This window comes from Equus przewalskii, chromosome 25, assembly GCF_037783145.1.
Source record: "Equus przewalskii isolate Varuska chromosome 25, EquPr2, whole genome shotgun sequence".
Classification (NCBI taxonomy): Eukaryota; Metazoa; Chordata; class Mammalia; order Perissodactyla; family Equidae; genus Equus; species Equus przewalskii.
The window spans coordinates 32714416-32729877 of NC_091855.1; the positions used below are offsets into that span (position 1 = coordinate 32714416).

General features: G+C 43.0%; 1 long non-coding RNA gene across 2 annotated transcripts in view; it reads left to right on the plus strand.

Moving 5' to 3' along the window:
• Positions 1-10319: 10319 nt before the first annotated feature.
• The window catches only part of LOC139079303 (uncharacterized), a 28065-nt gene continuing 22922 nt past the window's right edge, over positions 10320-15462 (plus strand). Inside the window, exon 1 of one of the 2 annotated variants that reach the window (XR_011532821.1) lies at positions 10320-10458. This is a non-coding gene — a long non-coding RNA (uncharacterized lncRNA). Of the gene's footprint in view, positions 10459-14807; positions 14954-15462 lie in introns of those variants that run through there. The other variant, XR_011532820.1, reaches the window with a different exon arrangement.

Here is a 15462-nt window from a genome sequence, read left to right on the forward strand (position 1 = left end):
GAAAGAAGCTAAAGTCTCGTATTTCGTTGTTTTCAGGTACTAGAGTCAGAATAATAGTTTATTTTTTACAGCTTTTATGATTAAGTTACTTGGGTTTTTTATTATAGACAAAATGTGTCTGGGAGAGTTCCACTAATGATGTGGTCACCCTTTACTTAATAAAAGTGGCGTCTGCCATTTTAGTTAGTGTGCTTTGCTCCCTAATAAGACTGGTGCAACTGAGCTTTATTTCCTTAGCCTTTCTTTTGTCTTTCTCCCCTGTTTTACTGTCATCCTGACTGTGGCACACAAATCTAGTCACACCACATCATGCTCAAAACTTTTTAGTGGCTTTCCCAGTCCCCTCAAGAAAAAGGGCACACTTCTCGACCTGACATCCAAGGCCTTTGACATCCAGCTCCTACTCCTCTGAGGGACTTCATCACTCTGTGGTTTTCCCCACTCCTCAACCTCCATATTCCCACCCTCCTGCTCTATTTTTTGCTTTCTCAAATTTTCTATGATCTCCAAAGCTGTTGGCCTTTGCATATGTGGTTCCCTCTTGTTCACCTTCCTTTCCCACCTCTCAGCTCTGACAGACTCTTCAGGTTCCTACTAAGATGGCGCCACCTCTGAAGCATTCTCTCAGCTGAGGCTGGGCACCCTCTTCGGGGCTGCCCTGGTGCCAGCATGCACCCCACCATGGTCCCACTTCGTTAGAGTTGTCTGACTCTCCTGCTGGACTACGCTGAGGGCTAGAACTCTCTCCTGCTTGTCTCTGGTGTCCCTGCCCTCAGCACAGCGGCCTGATTCATGGAAGAAACTAAAAAAACACAAAATAAAAATCTGTTGAATGAATGTTCTCATTACTCTCCTGTAACCTTCGTTTCCCCACTTCGGGTGGATCTAAATTGCCATTAGTACAGTTTATAAATTTCATTCAAAATGAATGACAGTTTAAGTAAAATAAAAGCTGTTAGCACAATAGAAAATTTCCTGAAAACAAAATTCACTTTTGAAATTTAAACCACATGAAATTCATTGTTGCTATAGTTTAAAGCACAAAGTTGAAAACTGGTATGTCAAATGTTAGCCCCTAATACTGCTTCCAAATGAATCAACTCTCAGTTGTTAGAGACCCCAGTCATTGTATGGGACTACGCCCGAGCAGATGACACAGCCTCTCACCTTCCCAAGCAACTTTTCTTAGAAAGTGTGACATGCATTTTTTTCGGCTGGCTTAATAATGAAAGGAAGGGTAAATACACTAAGATTTTGCTTCATGTAGTGCTAATACAGGGCAGAAAAATAGCTAAGCAGATCTAAAGAACTCTTCTAAAATATAGTGTTTATGAGCAAAATTGATTTTTATTTAGAACAGAATTCTCTCTGTGCAGTGCACACTATTGCCTTTGGTATCTCCCCAGCGATTATCAGCAGCAATAACAGTTGGACTAAAGAGAAGAGATGAGCCTTAATTATTTAGGTGTGTCTCTAATGGAATCCCAGTGCTCTCCTGCATGGAGATGACTTTAGAGTTGATACTGCGAGTTGGTGATGTCGTGGCTTTATTTTTATTTTGATGATTCTAATGGTCTTTGGTTTAAATACTTTGTAAACTAGAAATCGCTGTTGGAGTTTTGCTTAGAGACTTAAACTGTCCTTATCAGTTTGTACTTTTGGAGCCAGGGGGCCCTATTTATGCATCATATAGTTCTTATTTTGGGAAAAACTCCAATGACAGTCTTGTTCAGGAAACTGAAGTAGGTCTGACCCCACTTACCAAGACTGACTTCTTAAGTCTGCTGAAAAAGCATTCAATGGCTCACCAGACAAGTCAGGAAACAAGAACAAAATGAAAGAAGAGAACCTGAGATATTGAGAGTGTATTAGCATCTTAGGGCTGCCATAAGAAAGTACCACCAACTTGGTGGCGTACAACAACAGAAACTTACTCTCTCACAGTTCTGGGGGCCAGAAGTCCAACATCAAGGTGTTGGCAGAGCTGATTCCTTCTGGAGGCTCTGGGGGAGAATTGGTTCCATACCTTTCTCCTAGCTTCTGGAGGTTCTCAGCAATCTTTGGCATTCTTTGGCTTGTAGACACATCACCGTGATTTCTACTCCCTGTGCAGACATAGCCTTCCCCTCTGTGTGTCTCTGAGTCTATGTCTCAAATCTTCTACTTTCTCTTATAAGGACACCAGTCATCGCATGTTAGGGCCCCACCATCTGCAGATATGCAAAAGTCTTATCCAGGATGACTTTAAGATCCTTGACTTAGTTGCATCTGCAAGGACCTCCTTTCCAAAGAAGGTGACATTCACAAGTATCAGGGGTAGGACGCATCTTTTGGGGAGGTACAATTCAATCCGCTAATGAGGGAGAGTTCACCTGGGTAAAAATCCTTCCTACTTTGACCCTCTCAAGAGCTCTCTCTATTTTGACCCGAACTTTCTCCCCCAGCCTGAGCCCTGCCCCGCCCCCTCTCTTATTCACACTGTTTACAATAAAACCAGAATCTGAGATACCATTGTGAGGAGACTTTAGAGACTGAAGAAAAGAAACATAACCAAGAAACAAACAAGGAAGGAAGATTGGTCCTAAAATCCCAAAAGATCAAAACTTAGAACTAGTGATATATAACATGATTTGACAAGCAAAATTGCATATATGTTCATAGAAAACATCTGGAAGGATATATACCAAAAAGTTAACAGAGGTAATCACTGGACTTCGGGATTATGGGATCTTAACTTTCTTCTTTTTGTGTGTTTATACTTTATAATTTTAGGTAATTGTAAAACACCTCTTTAAACATTAGAACTATCAGTTTATTAAAAGATAGTGAAATCCAGGAATGGTAAAGAGTCATTCACCTGGTCTGGTTTTTCCAAGAGTCAATTGCCCTGAAATCAAGTAGAGAAGGTGGAACAAGAGTGTCAGTTGGCATCTTTCCTGGAATCTCCATTTATCACTATGAATTCCATACACCATATCCTGGTGTTTGGTCATTATCTGGATGATCTTACTGAATTGTAGACATGAGAGCTGGAAGAAACCTCACAGATCATCTGGTCTAAACTTCTAATTTTACAAACCATGAAAGAGAATCCTAGAGAGGGTGGTAGACTCTCCTAAGGCCCCAAGGACGGAAGTGGAACTGAGACTCTAGGTGGGGCTTCTATTACTGCAGGTGGCTGCTGTCAAGGTCTTGCACACGGACCCCTCGACTAACAAGAGTCATAGTGTCTATTTCCAATTCAACCTCTAATGAGTAAGACACTTATTTATGTCACTACTAGGTATACAACATTTGTGAATGCTTACTCATTGAACAATTACTGAATATCTGTACCCTGTTCTAGCATATGCTGGTCTCTGGGTATGAAGATAAATAGACAAGTCTTCAGGATCTACCTAGTTAAGAAGAAATTGTAATCTAAATATCCCCAGGCCTACCTAGGTTGTGGATGCAGATGTGGTCATTTTAATATAAAGGCTCAGCTCTCCATGACTGAAGTTCCCCATTGCTATCCAACACCTTCACCTTGGTTATTTGAGGGAGTCTCATGTCGTAGGGACATGAGGCTTTGGTTTTGCTGATGGTGTCTCACAGACACTCAGCAGCAGCTCTGCTCATGTCCCCCCAGGGCCTCATTTGGAAAGTCAGTAGTCCAAAAACCATTTGAGGAAGTGTGATGGTTAATTTCATTTGTCAATTTGACTAGGTCACAGTACCCAGACATGTGGTCAAACGTTATCCTAGATGTTTCTATGAGAATGTATTTCAGATAAGATTAACATTTAAATCAGCGGATTTTGAATAAAGCAGATTACCCTCCATATTGTGGGTGGGCCTCAATCCCTCAGTTGAAGGCCTTAATAGAAAAAAGACTGCCCTCTCCAGAGGAAGAGGGAGTTCTGCCAACAGACTTGGCCTTTAGACTTGAACTGCAGCTCTTCCCCAGCCTGTTGGCCTACTCTGCAGATTTTGGACTTGCCAGCCTTTGTACTCGTGTGAGCCAATTTCTTAAAATAAATCTTTCTCTCTCACTCCATTACCCCTTGGATCTCTTTCCTCCTTACCCCATGGATAAAATGGATAGATAGATAGATTGATTGACTGATAGATAGATAGATCTAGATTTGTATAGATATAGCTATCATCTATCTATAGTGATAAAGGAGATATCTATCGTCTATCTATCTATCATCTATCTATCTATCTATCTATATCTAACTATCTATCTTCCAATTGGTTCTTTTTCTCTGGACAACAGTGACTAATATAGGAGGACTAATCATCACCAGTAGTCCAGCCAGAGAATCCTATTTCCTTGCTATTCTAGAAGTTAGGAATCGAGACCCTGCAGCTTTGTCCTTTGATGGAAATGGGAGAATGCCACCATCCTCAACTCTGTGTCAAACTTACTAGCTAGAGCCCTGAAACAGCTAGTATGACAAAAGAGGGTAGTGCCTAATGGAAAAAAGGACTTATGCAACTTCTTAAAACATTTTTTTTTTTACTAAAAGGAAACTATAAAAATAGCAAAATAAAAATAGCATTAATACTATTTTATAGATTTGAAATTATTCATAAGGAGTACTGCATACTTTTCCATTTCCCGTCTTTTACCATCTGGACACTTTTCAGGATTGGCTTCCCCTTTGGTTTTACAGTGATATGCTTGTAAATCAACACTTATGCTAAAAAGTTTTGTCTGTCTGATTCCTCATCCACATATTCAATGTGTTTTGTACTTCTTGGCATGGATTTGTTGGCTTGCTCTCTCATGTCCTATTGTGGTCCCCAGGGTACAGAGTAACTAGAATAAAATACTAGCCTCATTACTTATTACGGGGGAAAGGCAATACTATCCCTATGGTACAGAAATGGAAACTGAGGCTCAGAGATGTCAAATAACTGCCCTAATGTCCCTCAGCCTGAACATACCAAAGCTGGCCTTGAACCCAGGGCTGTGAGAATCCAAGCCCACACTGACTTTTGTGATTTAGATGCTTTGGGGAATTTTTAGTTAATTAGCTCAGGGTAGCCAAGTAGTGACTTCCCAACTTTGCGCCACCACATAGAAGGTTATTTAGGTCCTTATCCATGTCCACGATAAACTCCGGGCGTCGCCTGTGCTGTCTGCTCCTCTTACATGTGAGCTCATTCCCTCACTTCCTCCTCTGAGACTCAGCTGGCTGCTCTCCAGCCCTTGTTTACTTCCCCACAGCTACCTTGATCTTTCCCAAGGCTTCAGTCCTTCTTCTCTGCCTTCTGTTGTATCTCAGTTTTGTATTTCCTACTCCTAGGTAACTCCCCACAACTTTTTTTTTTCATCTAATTATTCCTAATAGAAATAAGTTTAATGTATGCCAAGCACAGTTCTCATGGTTGCCAATAAAGGCAGTGTATTAGCACGGGTGACTGAAACCCAACCCAATCAGCTTTAGGGAGGTCTGGAACCTCCTAGGTTCCTGGGAGGTCTGGGGGTGACTGCCTTCAGGCATGGCTATATCAAGTGGCTCAAGTAACGACATAAGGACTTTGTCTTGACTTCACTCCCAGATAGAATCTCTCCAACATGGCAGCAAGAATCCCCTGGCGTATCCAGACTCCCATGTTCCTTAGCTCTCTTGATCCCAGGGCAAGAGAGAGTAACTCCCCCAAAACTCCATCCTGACCCCCAGCTCTCATACAAACCCCCTATAATGATTTAGATTCACCCTGCTTGGGTTGCATACCCACCCCTTTGGCAACGGAGTGGCTATATGTTTGACAGTCTTAGTGACATTATGCAAAATGGGTGTAACGTTACCCATTCTCATCAGAATGGGAAGGAGAGGAGACTGTCAACAAGTCCACCTCAGGTCCATATAACGAACTTTCTGTGAGGGACACCCATGACAGCAGAGAGAGCGCAAGTTCTTTACTTAACCACTTGGACCGCCACAGGCTGATCTGGGAAGGTTTACCCCACTTCCAGTTGGACTGGGATGGGAGTGTGCCCAGCATCAGATCCAGAGAGGCCAGGAGAAAACAGATGGAGGCAACAGGCACACTCAGTACCCTGAAGCCCCTCCCTGGTCATAAATGTCCCCTCCTCCCAGGGGCCTGCAGAGTCTCTGTGGAGAGTGTCCAGTGTCTTCTTCCACTCACTGACTCCAGAGCAACCTCAGGGACTGTTTGCAATAAGCATATTCCCAAAATACTTCTTTTTTCTCCCAGATCTAAATGATGATGCTGCTGGTGCTGCTGCTGATAGTGACATCATAATAATATAAAATTAAAATGTATTGAGCACCAACGACTGGTCAAGATGCTCTGTATGCATTAACTCATCCTCTCAACAACTTTGTCTACAGGTAAGAAACTGAGGCATAGAGAAATTAGGAAATTTGCCCAAGATCATATAGCTAGCAGGTGAAGAGCTGGCTTTGCACTCAATTAGTCCCTCAACCAATAATGAAAATTAACATTAACTGAGCACGTATTATGTCCCAAGTGCTTTATATGGATTATCTTCTTTAATTTTTACAGCAGCCCAACAATGCAGTGCCTATCATCCTCCTCACTCCACAGAAGAGGAGAGTGAGTTGTAGGAGGTTAATGAACTCACTCAGTCCCCAAAGCCTGCAGTGGACTGACTCCACTATGCAACCGGGAGCCAGTGCCAGTGCCAATGGTGAAGAGCAGAAAGATAGGTTCGAAGCTGCACTGTGGGAAAATCAATCTGGCAGCAGTGAAAAAGATAGACTGTCTTTTTTCGGCTCAGCAGCTCCAGCTGGAAGGCCTGACCATGGAGCCAGCAAGTGGCCCAGCTGGGGTTAGGACTACATCTGTCTGATTCCAGGGCCGGGCTCTGATCCCCTCCGCCAGGCAGGGGAGCTGGATGACGGCCTTGGGCTCATAAGCCCACTTTCCTCATGGTGGGTGCTTTGGGCCTCCCTTCCTTGCTGCACTTTCTCTTCTTTCGGATCCTTCTATTGGCCCATCTCAGGAGTGGACAGTTCTTCTGAGTAGATGTGTCCTGAAAAGCCCAAATCCACCACCAGCTGGAGCTGAGAAGACTGCAATACTTCGTGTTGAACTGGGTCCTGGGGGCGGGAACCGCGTTGTTATTTATACCCTAAGCTCTTTATTCATGGTGCTCCACAAGATGCAAAAGGCTAAGTAAGTCCGCTGTCTTACGGAGCCAACAGGCCGCAGACATCCAGAAGACGACAGAGAAGAATAAACTCTCCTCTCTCCTTCCACCGTAACTTCCATTCTGCCCCTTTTCTTTCTTTCATTACCTTTCCCTGAGCAGTCCTGTTACTGAAATAGACTCCTAATTAACACATCAGGTTTCCCCTTATCCAAAAAGTCCCTGAAATTTGCCTGTTCCGCGATGCCGTTCGCTCAGAACACCCCCTGCTGTCTTTATTTCGTTCTGCTTTTCCGTCCTGGCTTGTATCATTTGTTTCTTTGTATTGAAAGCTTGTCAGCTCATGGAACCTGGCACGTATTAATTAGGGGGATGGTCCAGCGCACGCCACGGCTTGATGGAAAGCAAGTCTGAGTGGGGAATTGGGCAGAGAATCAGAAAGAAGCTGAAGTGAGGGGGCGTGGGGAGACAGCTTAAGACCATGACCCAGTTTTCAGACCCAGGGCGACCAACAGTCAGGCTTTTGTGCTGCGATTCTCCACGTCAGCTAAGCTGGTCTTTGACTTGTGCCATAAAAGCGCATGTCAGGTCTCACCTCTCTGCCTTTGCCCAATCTGTTTCCCTCTGCCAGGATGCCCTTCCTGGTCTCTTCTACCTGTCCGAATTCTGCTGATTTTCAAGGCCAAAATGAAGTCCCATCTCCTCCCAGAAGCCTTCCGTGGCGTGGCCCCTCCAGTCCTAATTAACCTCCACTTTCATGACGTTCTGACAGTATTTGTGTCACAGAATCTAGCCCTCGATTATGTAGCCCTCTCGATGAGAACTGTGTCTACCTCTCCAGTCATCAGCCAAAGAGAAGAGGGGGTCAGCCAGACACAGGGGGAATAAGAAAGAGGCTTGTTAGCTGCTTCAGTTCAGACGTGCCTTGGGAGCAGTCCTGCCCCCACCCCTCAAGGGCAGCAGGAGGAGAGGGGCAAGTGCAGCAGGGACATAAGATTGCACAGCAGCTGGCCTCCCAGCATCGCCCAGGGAGTCACCAGCCGTTGTTGAGAAACGTGACTAAGTATGTGAATCTCTACCACTGCCGGCTGCGTAGAGTTGCCCGTGTGAGAAGCAGCTCCATTGCAAACCAGCTACTGCGATTTGAAGTGTCTGCCCTTGGAATTTGGGACTCATATCTGAAATATCTATTTTCTGTCCTGTCCACAGGTTTTAATACATGTGGTAGACACTGTTGGGGCTCCATCTGTCCCCCTCAAAATCCTTTTTCCATTTCTGGGTGCCCTACCATTGGCTTCCATGTTTGCTTCCAACAGCCAGCAGCAGTGACTCTTCAGAACACTGGAGCCAGAAGTGCCCAGGGATTTAGAGCCTCCCCAGGGGGCCCTCCATCAAAGACTGGCTGGTGCCCAATACGAAAGCCCGGATCTCTGCCCAGAGTGGGGACAAAGTCTGACAGGTAACTTAGACTCCACAGCTCTCCACGAGGTTGGGCTAAGGCTGGGACTTGGCCTGAAATGGCTCCCTGGCTTGTCTTCTTCCTGTTCTATGTCCTACCTATGTGTCCTCCATCCCCCATGTCCCCCACCCTTCCCACGCCCCAGGGAGCAGTTCCTTAAAAAGTCTTTGCAGTGGCCCAGCCCTGCGACGGAGTGGTTAAGTCCATGTGTTCCACTTTGGCAGCCCAGGGTTTCGCCAGTTCAGATCCTGGGCGCAGACATGGCACCGCTCATCAGGCCATGTTGAGGTGGTGTCCCACATAGGACAGCCAGAAGGACCTGCAACTAGAATATACAACTATGTACTGGGGCAGGGTGGGGTGGGGCTTTGGGGAGAAGAAGAAGAAGGGGAAAAAAAGATTGGCAACAGATGTTAGCTCAGGTGCCAATAAAAAAAAAAAAAATCTTTGCACATGGGCCTTCAACTCCATTTCTGGGAAAACTTGACCTAAGATAATACATATGGCGCATCTCTTCATTGACCATTGGCAGTCAGGCACCCCCGCCCTGCCAGTTTCTCCCTCTTTGAGTGATGATTGTCATTCTCTTTGAGGTAGCCCTCCGGCACCTAACTCCAAGTGAATTTTGTCCTAGCTGCAGAGCTCCTATTTTCAGTGAGATCATTCCAAACGTGGCCTCCAATACAGTGAAAATCCCCCCAGGCACTCCTAGGTGATGTGATAATAGAGACGCGGTCAGAAACTTATTTTTATTTATTCTATTTATAAGATAAAATTTATCCTTTTTTTGGACTTTCTCCATTTAAAAACATTTCTATGTAATACATTTAAGGATGTCAATGTTCTAAAATGTTTGGTCTGTGAAATAGCGGAAGCATTAGCACTGAAAGGAGTCATGGAGCGTGTACATATTATGAAAACAATGATTGTCACTTTTGGTCATGGGTAAAAGTTTTATTTCATTTTTACATCCCCATGTTGGCAAAGATAGCCAGTTAAATGTCATCATTCATCCTCCTAGGAAAGAGCAGGACCTTCCCCCTTTATGACTTTGGCTGCTGCCAAGGTAGTCACAGATCGATTTCATTCATCTTTCTGGATCCTACATTCTTCATGTTGTAACTTGCTTCTGCATCACTGGCCCTGCTCCAAATCCTTCTGATAAGCTACCTCAAGTACCCAACTGATCCCTAACACCCCGCCACCATGTTGTCACCCTTGCTGCCGGTATGCATATTCACTCTCTACCCCACAAGCCCGAAGCCAGGTCTTGTAGTTTCTTGTCCCCCTATTTTGCTTGGTCTGGGGCCAAGGTCACACCTGTCAAATGCATCAATCACCTGGAAAATGAAAGTCACAGACTACTTTGTCTCAAGCCAGGCAAACAGAGTTTGTCCAAGATTCAACCGATTCACGGGTCCAGGCAGCTTTGCAAAGTAGAGTACTTTTGGCAACTGAAATGTACTTTTCTGAAATGTGATTTCTCAAACTTCTTTAGCTATCTGCCGTAAGGTGTATTTGGGTTTTCTTTCCAGCTCTATTTTTCTACAACTTATCCCTTTTCCTGCCTCTCTGAGAAATTCAAGTTTTCCTGAACTTAAGGATTTTAGTACTTTAGATTTCTAAGAAAGGCAGTTTATTAGGAAAGCTTGTGTTTACTCAAGTATGTGGCAAGTCCCACTTGGCCAGCAGGCTAAATGTGATTCCTTGAAATTCTGTTCCAAGCATGGACTCCCGGGAGCTAAATGTAACATTTAGTCATCAATAGGATAATTTAGGTTCATTCTTTCTACGTGCTTCTTAAGAAGGGATTGGAGTTCACACTGGTATTCTCTAGAAAACGGAACTACCTTCCCACCCTATTGAGGTATGTTATTATTGAAAGAGCCACCTATTTCCTGTGTTGGCTCCCTCTGTGCTTTTGGATTCAAGCATAGTGTCTTTTCAGACGTGCTGACTTTTCACGGCTTCAGCAAGGTAATAGTGTATAAATGCCGTTGGCCGTTTACCATTTGGGATTCAAGTCCACGTCTGGATCTTGTTATGGAGGCATTTTCAGAGCATTACAGCTCAGCTGTGAAAGCACTCTGGCTTGAAGCGAAAATGCAGTAGAACTTTGCTAATCTAACAACTTAATAACGCTTGCCACCCCTTCACAGCAAGGAGTTAATAGTAAGACTCAAAGTGAGGCTGCATGTTTTCGGAATGCACAGGAACACATTCCACTGATGACTGTGTTATCATAAATAATCTCTAACTTTGCTTATTAAAGCAAATGGGACAACATTACTTTACCGCTGCGCTATCCTTTTAATTCAGCCATCAAGGACAGCCTCGAAATGCCAGAAAACTTGACTGAGACATTCTGCTTATGCTCTGCCTTCTATCCTTCAGTACCAAGACTCTCTGAGAAATACGCTGGGGTACTGGAGCATTTGGTGTGTTCAGGTGTCTGAAGACAATCTTTTGAGGAACATTTTAAACCGCTTTCAGTACAGAAATCCAAAATCCATAGTAGAGTACTTATTTTACTATTGACTTTATTCACACATACATAATTCTAATTATTTGGCCAGAAAAGGTCAGTCCATTTTCTCTCTCTGTGGTGGCGAGGGAAGCTTTCTTATTCATATTAAAGTTGTTTCTAGTTATCTCTGAATGATTTCCATGGCACATACTAGTTAAATTTGTTTTCTGTTTCCATTCTTCCCCTTCATAAAACAGTCACTATATTTCGAAAAGAAGAAAGACTGAAAAAACTGACCTATTGTTATTTGTGCAATGTAACTGATCTCACTTATAATTTTACTAACTCTAATCAGGATATTACAGTTGAAAGTTTCTGTGTGCGTGTGTGTACGCATGCATGTGTATCTAATATTGTTATACTCTTCTATCTGAGGAAACTTTTTACAGATCCTGGAAGGCAGCCCTGCGTAACAAAGTTTAGTGGAGACAGAAGAGGGAAAACGGATGGCTCATGTTTACAAGTTCCCATGAAAATGACTACCAATCTGTCCAATGAATGTGCTTTCTATTGAGTATAGTGCTTGTGTCTGAGTACAACATAAATACTCTGTAAAAATGGATATGACCATTTTAAGCAACTTACACATCTTGATGGTTTGTGGTATGGACCAGTGTCATGCAGGCTTCCTGTATTCGGGGCTTTGCTTAATTCACAATAGGGTCTAGGTATGATGCGTTGAACTGCTTTGTGGAGATCCCTTATGTTTTGGCAACGATTTGTTCAAAACTTCTAAAGCAACTGTTATTCACCCTCTTGTTACTCCATGTAAGTCTAGAAATGGTGTTTGTCAAAGATGGGAAAGACACCTCAGAGTTTGCCCTGCCTTGAGTTGTCCTAAGTGATGCCAATGTAACATCACTCCTTATAAACAAATTACTATGGACCAGATCATCATAACTGAAGGTTTTCTTCAAGAAAAGGGTATTTTTCCACATACGCAAATTGAACCACATATTTCTCTTAACTCAGAGTTATTGAATGTGACAGGAGAAATCTCAGCAGTAATCCAATATTCCAAATAATTCTTAGCTGATACCTTAACCCTTGAGAGAAGGAATTCCTAGAAAATCAATGGAGAATAACCTCTGGGGTCCGCATCTTAACTATTCCGAAACTTTTCTGGGTTTCATGATCAGTATGCTCTTTCCTGATGAATTCTTGGAAACCTACAGAAAATCTGTTGTAAATTTTTAAATTATCCTTTAAAAAGATATGTGAGATTATGCCCCCGTCTTGCTCAAAACACTCCTATGACTTTCTATGACATTCGAAAGAAAATCCAGTCCTCACCATGCTTCTAAGTTTCCTCATGAGCCAGCCTCTGCCTGAATCTGTGGCATCCTTGCCTCCCTCACTGGGCTCCCTCACCATGGCCTCCTCTCTACTCCAGCCTCAAGCCTGTGCACTCACTGTCCAGAAGCATCCTTTCCCCAGATGACTCACCGTGTGGCCATGTCTCGTTCCCTTATTCAAGTCTCTGCTCAGATGTCTCCCCTCCTCAGAGTGGTCTACCCTGACCCCCTGTTATGGGCTGAATTGTGTCCCCCGCCAAATTCATATGTTGAAGCTCTAACCCTCAGTATCTCACTACTTGACTGCATTTGGAGATAAGGCCTTTCACGAGGTGGTTAAATTAAAATGGGCTCAGTAGGGTGAGCCCTAATCCGTTATGACTGTCGGCCTTGTAAGAAGAGGAGATGAGCAGAGACAGAGACACCAGACATGCGCACAAACACAGAGACGACCAGGTTGACACGCAGTGAGAAGATGGCCACGTATAAGCCAAGAGGAGAGACCACGGAAGAAACCGAACCACCTTGATCTTGGACTTCTAGCTGCTAAAACTGTGAGAAAATAAATTTCTGTTATTTAAACTACCCAGTCTGTGATACTGTGTCATGGCAGGCTGAGCTCACTAACACTGCCCCAGTCTAAGAGCCCCTCCTCTGACCCTACCCCACACACGGCTTACATCTCTTCACAGCACACGAGAATCCAAACGTATTTATTTATTTATATTGAGGTATAATTGACATATAACATTATATTAGTTCTAGGTGTACAACATAATGATTCGATATATGTATATATTATGAAATGATTACCACATAAGTCTAGTTAACATCCGTCACCTCACATAGTTACAATTTTTTGTTCTTGTGATAACAACTCTTAAGATCTACTCTCTTGGCATCTTCAAGTATAACTATAGTCACCGTGCTGTACAGACCATCCCCACGACTTACTTATTTTAACTGAAAGTTCATAACTTTTGACCACCTTCACACATAGTAGGTGTTCAATAAACATACGATTAATGAATTAATAAATATATTCAATAATGCACAGTAGCCCGGGTCTACAATAACTATACTAGGAGCTTTGAGCCATGAATAAACACAGATTTCGAGGTCCTGGGTTTAAATCAAATGAACCAACTTATTCCCTAAATGTGTAGTAAGTTGTATTGAAATAACTATAATCCTGGCAGGCACCTTGAAAATGACATTGAAATGAACCTAATAACTAGAGAGGTATTACGTGAAAGCTGTGAACATGAAATCAAATTTAAGAACATAAAATGGATTTTTTGTAGCTTTCGTGGTCCTTATACTATATTTGGAATAATTAGGAAAAAACATACCACAAAGAAGCTAATGTTCAAAAAGGCAGAGATACTTGAAAGTCTTTGAACACCTCACCAGAAATAATTTAATCCAATAAGATTAAAATTCCAGATCAAAGGTAGCAAAAATATAGAAAGGGACGTAAGTTAGTTGCCTGCTTTCCCATTCCCACACACATTTACCACCACACAAGCGACTCATAGAGGTGGGGTTCCTATAGCAAATATTTCCATTTCTACAACCAGTAAGGAATAGCGTTCTATTCCTGTTCTTGGAAACATAGCCACTAGTTTCCATCACACATGATCTGATTGTACTAGGAAGAGATAAACAATGGAGAAAAAATAATAATGATACAGAAGGATGAATCTTTATCATCATATAATCAATCAACAAATATATATTGACTACCAGCTATTATTTCAAATTCTATCCGTAGTGTCATAAGAAAATCTGACATTATATGCAAAAGCTTTATGTGATTTACATAGTAAGCAAACCTACATTCAATGGCAACGGACACTAAGCCTGTCTCTGGAATGTAACCTGGGGCCAGGATGCTGATTCATTTCTGTATTTCAAGATCCTTACATATGGCTAAGGCTCCATTAATATTTGTTGAGTGAATAAATGAATATGAAAACAAAAGTGAAAATACGGCAGTGGCTCAGTTTGTTGAGTGATCCATGAGTCACAAATTCAGAGTTGTTAGAATCTTTCAAAGAACTTTAGTCAGCAAGCTTTGTAGGGGAAAAACAGGCTACTGGAAAACCAGTCCAATGGTGCAGAGACTCCCCACACTCAACTTTGTGGTCAGATAACATCCAGCGTCTACCCCTCACCCCTTTACTGGCACCAGCAATGAACGTCAGTTGTTTGTCTGCCTTGCCTGTATCCTTCTTTGGGTAATAGCATCTCAATTTGCCTTCTCACTCTTGATTCACAGTTTAGGTGGAGCCAAACCCCTCCCCGACCCCCAGACACGAAGATGGAAAATTGGCTCAGGTCAGGCCAGTCCGAGGTTTCCTTCCACTTGATCCAAGTGGTTGGTTTACAGAAGTTAGGTGACTCAAGATAGGCCCACAAGACTTAATCCCAGGATTCATGCTGGGACTTTTGAGGGGAAAAAAGCCCTGTCTTTCTACCAGACTTTAAACTTTGGATTTTGGCCTGATGCTAGTCAGTTTAACCATGTCAACAGAGAGGTAAGCAGACTCTTGAGCTGGAGAAAGTGTGTGTGTGTGTGTGTGTGTGAAAGAGAGAGAAAATGAGGGAGAGAGAGGCAACCACCACCATTCTGTCGCTTGGATAGAACTGTGCCTGAGACGGGCTATACCCATTTGTCTTGGTTATATTCCCAATAAATTCCCATACTTGCTTCAGCAAATTTGAGTTGATTTCCCACGGCTTGCTAACAAAATACTATGAATAATACAGCAACACAGAGCAAGCCTCAAACTGGTCTGCTTCTCAGTGGAGCATCCCATGGTGAAAGTACTTGTCAAGAGACAGGGATACAGATTTATGGGCCAGCATGTAACCTGGAAAGTTACCTTGCCTCTCTGTGCCCGAGTCTCTGCATCTGTGAAATGATGACAATAATAAAACCTGCCTTATAGCATTATTGTGAGGCTTAAGTAAGTCAATATGAAAGGTATTATATGAAAGCATCCCAAATGTTAGCCAATATTGGTATTATTGTTGTTATTCCCAC